The sequence below is a fragment of the Quercus lobata genome, chromosome 9, assembly GCF_001633185.2.
Source record: "Quercus lobata isolate SW786 chromosome 9, ValleyOak3.0 Primary Assembly, whole genome shotgun sequence".
Lineage (NCBI taxonomy): Eukaryota > Viridiplantae > Streptophyta > Magnoliopsida > Fagales > Fagaceae > Quercus > Quercus lobata.
This window is the reverse complement of record NC_044912.1, coordinates 49186336-49192846: the sequence shown is the minus strand read 5'-3', so window position 1 is coordinate 49192846 and position 6511 is coordinate 49186336.

Below are 6511 nucleotides of genomic sequence, written 5' to 3'. Positions count from 1 at the left end.
AAATGGCCAAGTAACTTATTTGGAAAAATAAGTACGGATCTACCGTCATTTGTGAAATAAATAGAAATTTATTACTTTTTTTTAACTAGAGTTTGTTGTGTAATTCGAGTTTCACAAACTCGAGTTTCATGGAAAATTTTTTATGGAACTTGAGTTCCATAAAAAATAGCATGACAAATTTGAAGATTATTTTTTCAAAGAATTTGAGTTACACGACAAACTCAAGTTTCACAAAATCGAGTTTCAAAAGGGTGGTAGATTGCTAAATATCTTTTAAATAGTGATATATTACTAAATATTTTACCAGACATTGGTATATGGCCATTTTTATTGATAGGATTGTACAAGGTGTGCATCAAATACCCGATGTATCAGGTTGGTTTTCAGGGGTTGATGAGCTTTGTTGGATTGAAATTATATTTTGAGCTTTAAATTGGGTTAAGTTCGAGTTGATAGTTTGTTTAACACCCAACCTGACACATACACACATATATTATATATAAGTTTATTTTTTGTCATTATTTTAATTTTTAGTTTAATTTATTTTGGTATTTTTTAAGAATTAGTTTAGATGAATTTGAAACTTTTAATATAATTTAGTTATATTATGTGGATCTTAACTTATAAAAAAAAAAATAGTATTACGTGGATTGTAATAATTTATTTGAAAATAATTAGTTAAAATGAAAGTTCAACTTTTTATAAGAAATAAAACATGTAAACACAACCCATCGACTCAATCCATTTGAGTTAGGTTAGGCTAATTTTTACACATGTGATGGGTTGGGTTGGAAATTTATTTACTCGACAAATTCGGCTTGGATTGAAAAACCTCTCCAACTTGACCTATACACACTGTAAGGGCAGGTTTTGGTTCCTTAGCCCAAAAGGTAAAAGGACCCAGGGCCAAAGAGTCTAACACAATGAATTTTTAGAGAGTGGGCTGAAAACTAGGTTTCAATGGATTGGACCATGCTCACAATGGACCAAGGATGGTAAGACGGCAAGAGAAAAAAAATAAAAAAAATAAAGCCTTTGGCAAGGAAATTCTTCCTTGGCAAAGTCCGAGGAAAGTAATTCTTGAATATATTAGTCTAGGACTTGATTACAATTTTAGTTCTTTGTACTACAGTATTTTTTCTACCAATTTTCCCATCCCCCATCTCTGAAGGATTTCTTACATTATATAGTCCCTTTTAGCTGATCTTGGCCCTCTATTTGTTGATCATGCAGGCCACTACTCGAGTACTTGTCCCATCAAACGTCCTTCCAAATCTTCTATGAGTTACGGCAACCAAGACAGCACTGTTCAGGGGGTCTTCTCCACATAAATGCGGCCAAGAGGTTTGGTGGGATGCATTAAATGGAGTGGCAACTACCATCCGTTCAGTCACGTCAGGGTTGACCTCCTCTCTGAAGCTCTTTCTAACCTCTTATGGTAATGCACCATTGACATGGCCATGTCTTGCCCCTTCGACCCTACTGTCCGAGGGTATGGTCTCCTCAAAACTGCATTGGCCTTCTCGGTCTCAATATGACGCGTGGTAATACTACCCTGTTCAATTTCTGTACCCCTACACACACCATTTTTTTTTTTTTTTTTGTAAACAAACCAATTAAGAAAAGTAAGTCTATAAAATCATAGCTTTCCCTTTTTTAATCTATGATTAAGTAGCATTGAGATACCTTTACTCAACTTGGGCTAATTTACCTATATAATAAAGGAATTGAATTTATTTTAATAATAAATATTTTGTGTTTGAGTGATATTGTTGTTGCTTCATATGAAATTATTTTGATGAATCACATAATGTGTTATTTCTTTTTTCTTTTTTTTTTGGATGAAGTCAAAGATGCTTTGATGCTATGTTAAATAAATTGGAGGTGAATGCAAAAGTGGAAGCATAAAAGAAATAACACGTTATGTGATTCAACTTGACGATCTATGTCCACAAAAGAAAACCCCTTGAAAACTACATCTTGATGTATGAGTAAAGTATAAATCCTATGTTACAATAAACCTATTAGGGGTATTTATAACAAGCTAAACCCTAGTTAACAGACTTGCAATACAAGTACAAGACTTGGGCCTAGAATATTAGGGCTTGAACATCTCTAATTACTCCCCCTCCACCCCCACACTTCAAACTCAAGGTGGAAGCTGGATGGAGCTTTAAGTTTGGTTTAAGCTAGAGAATGTCCCTTGAAAATGCCGTCAAGAATGTCTTGAAGATGAAATTGAAGAAGCCACGAAAATGCCTTGAATAAGCCACAAATGAAGCCTCGAGAAAGCTTGAAGAATGACTTTAGGAGGGCTTGGATTGATTAGATGTGGAGCACGTGTTGATATCATATTTTTGTTCACCCTCACCTCGCATGTCAAAATTTCAATTTAAGTAAAAAAAATTGCAAAAATTATAATTATGATCCCAGGATTGAATGAGTGCTAAATTCAATGTAATTTGTCATAATGAGATGTCGAATGTACCAATTTTGTGTGTCAATATTCAAAATAACTAAAATACTATTTGATAATCAAACTTTGATTGAGTTGACTGATGGTCAAAAGAAGTCAAAAATTCACTCCACCACCAAAATTCATCATTTCGCATCAAAATTAAATATTTTCCAATCACTTTTCCTGTAAATGACAAGTTTGACCTTAATTTGACCATATATCCAACTGTTTGATCGAGATGAATTTGAACCCATATTGTAAGTAATTGAATTCCCTTCAAAATGACAAGTAATGGGGCCATGTCAAATTTAAAATGAGCAAGATATCGCAAAAAATAAGAAAAAAGTGTCCAACACTTGGTCATTTTTTAGACCAAGTGGAATAAAACTTTATTCTAATTTAAACTCGATTGAATTATAACTAAACAACCTTGGTTTGACCCAAATAAGGAGTTGTCGGAAATGTCTCATTGTGAATTTCAATTTGCTATTCTTGATTGCCGAAAATTCCCTTAAAAATTAAAGAATTTGATAAAATACCAAAATGAGATTTTTGTGCTTAAAATTGAATTTCACACTGCCTTTCAAGGCATCAAATTTATCAAATATGAACATAGGAGCCATAAAGTAAGCATCTTTAGAAAGTAAACATTGCAATCCTTCCAATGGTACTTCACTTGAGCCAAACAACGTCGGAAATGCCAAGAACTTTGATTACAAAAATAGGACAAAATTATGTAAACTCACAAAAAATTGGTTTTGATACTCACTTTGCAGCCAAATTCTTAATTCCTCTCTTAAGTGTTATCTCTCCAACACACACACACACACATATATATATTCTTTTCTTTTTTCAAATTGCCCTGTAAAACGAAAATAACCAGTTTTTGTAAATTTAAAAAAAATTATGTTATTAGTATTAATAAGACAAAATTATACTTTTGACCATCGATTGTTTTCATTTGGTTTCTTAAATTTAGGGTGTTTAATTAAGGGTCATTTTGTCTATGTCTATGAATATGACTATTAAGAGAGAGTTTAAACTAGAAGAACCAATTTATTTTTATTGGTACTTAACTTCCAGATCAATAGTAGAAATGAACGAAAGGACCACTTTGAAAATGGAATCAAATTTGATGGACTTAAATGAAAAACTCTCAAGTATTGAGGATCAAAAATGAAATTTAATCTATTAGAAATGATGGGTCTACACTCTAGAGTTTACTCCATAAACCATTGAAGTATTGACGTGTCTAAAGAGGCACATGCACATCACATTCACATGACCTGCTTCCTACAACTACAAATGATAAGAAAAACAAAACATATATGATAGAGCTGCAAGCAAAGACAAAGACAAAGCAAAACCTCCCCGCTAAAATTGGTGTACTTGTCTAAATTTAGCTTAAGACCTTAAAATTAGCTTCGTCCTCCTCCTACGGATCAAACACTCACATCATTCCACATTCTTTACTCCAGCCAAAAAAAAAGTGCATGGAAATGTGTTAATGGGCAGCAAAATAGTAAAATTTCCGAAAGATAGAAGATGAGAGAATGGTGTATTTAGATTCTTTAGAAGAGTTGTAGAATGTATGTATACAGTGTAGGAAAAGAATATGTTTAAGGCTTAGCTAGGTCCTCTTTAAATGGAACCAAGTATGAAACTAAAATGGAATTAGTTGAAGGCAAAATCAGAAAATAAGGAAAATTTGGAAAGGTTTTTTAGCCAAAAAAGGGTAATTTCGTTAGTGAGTTTTAGTTTTTATCCAAAAGAGGAAATTCTAAAATTTAAGGTTACTGGAATAGCAGTTCTATCATAGCTGTTTTAAGATTTTTTTTTTTTTTTTTTTGAGAAGGAAGCTGTTTTAAGATAGTTGTTGCCTGGAGCTGAAGTAGATGAGATTAACTTGCTGATGTCATGCTAGTGACAAAATATTCAGCATATTTTTCATTGATTTGGCTTGAAATGGTAAGATCTTTTTTATGCAATTTTGCTATTTTTGGAAGGGCAGTTGGCTACTAGGTTTTTGGATTAAAATGGTAAAATCCCTTTTGAGGATGTCTTGCTATTTTGGGTATAGCATCTAGTTACTGGGATTGAGCATTAATGGTTGATAATGCCACTTTAGGACATGTGCCAGGTGCTGAACATTACTAGTGCTTTGTTAGCTAAGTTCTATGTTTTGGAAATTATATTTTTAGTCCATGGTTTCATTACAATATAATTTTAGTAAGTAATAAACTAATTGGTTGATATTTAATGAAGTTTTAAAGATATAGTGACAATCTTTTGGGTTTGGCTTACCTCAAATACCTTTTTAACTAGAATCTCACTTTGTTTTACTGAAAAACTGCCACATCACCCATAACTAAATAAAATGTGGAGATTAAAACTTACTACCATTTGCTATTGTGTATTTAAAACAAAATGAGACCTCCAGTTAAAAAAGTACTGGAGGTAAGCCAAACCCTAGTATTTTTACATTGTGACAAAATCTTGAAGAGCAATAAGAGTATTTAAAGCTGAAATTAGGTAGTTAGAAGGGAATACTTGGGCTGATCTTGCATTTAATGTTGATTACAGTAGTTGGCTTAGATATTAGATATATTTCTTATATATGGAAATTAGAGATAGCCAATAAGGTTTAGCCATGAGTTTGGGCTAGATTTAGTTGAAAATTATAATATAGTTTATATGAAATAATATGGCCAGATTTCAAAATTTGTACCATATAATGAACATTAAGTTTTAGGTAAAGAGTATTGAGAAGTTTTATCATTTTAAGTGTTATATAATATAGGATGCTTACCAAATGTTATCTACTACACATTGTCTTGTCAAACTTCAGGGAGTTGGAGAAGACATGCCAAGTAACAAGCTTCTCTTATCAAATATAGATTGTGGAGATTTACGGAACATACTTTTTGGCCCTTCAAAACCACAGCTCCCAAAGTTTCCTCAATGAGACTCATGAGCTTGGATCATGAGCCCAAAAATATAAGATAATTTGCCATGGGCAAATGACCATAAGCTTTGATGTCATTTTGTGTAAATATGAGTTTTTGTTGGAGAAGTTGTTTCCATAAGTATAAGAGAGATAATATGGATCATAATTCTTCAATCTTTGATTGAGCTTGATCCATATAGTGATGTTGATGATGTTGTGGGTCATGAGCCCAATTGATGAAGAAGGACTATGGACCATGAACCCACCTTATAAGTGAAGATCCAAATTCATGTAGATGAATAAAATATGGGCTCTTTTGTGTTTTGAAAGATATTTATCCAAATATCCATAATAATGTTGATGTGGCACGGGTCACCAATGAAATAATGCCATTTGGTGTGAAAAAAATTGTTTTCAACATAAGGTAGCCAACATATGTAATTAACTTATTTCTATTTCATTTAATTTTATATATCGGCCTTTTTCAACCCCAAAAAAAAAAAAAGAAGAGAAAATGTTTAAAGAGGTTAAAATAGTAAAAGTGCCTTGTAAAATGAAAAAAAAAAAAAAAAAACTAGTTTTTGTAAACTTTAAAAAAATATGATTAGTATTAGAAAGAGAAAATTATACTTTTGACTAGGGTATTTTTCAAACCACTTAAAATGCATGCATGACAACATCTAAACTGACCAAAATCACCTGCAAAATGAAGTAATTGCACCTCACCATATTGTGTGGTGTGGAGTACAATTTTATGATAAAAAAACTGTAAAAAACCGCACTACATCCCTATATTTATTTCTTTTTATATTAGATATATATAATAATTTAATATTATATGAAGTAAGTGATCAACCTAGTGTTAGTGCATTCTAGTTTCACATTAAAATGATTTCGTTTTGGTTAAATACAAAATCAAAAGTTCAAAAAATCATTCACTTCTCCATCTCATGCTCTCAATCTCACAAAATCGAAAGTTCAAAAGTTTAATATTATTATTTTTTGTTTTGTATATACAATATATTTGTTACACTTTTAGTTTACTATCAATCTTAAATGATTTTTTTTTTTTGTCTTGTATATATTTGTTCTACTTTATTTGTTAC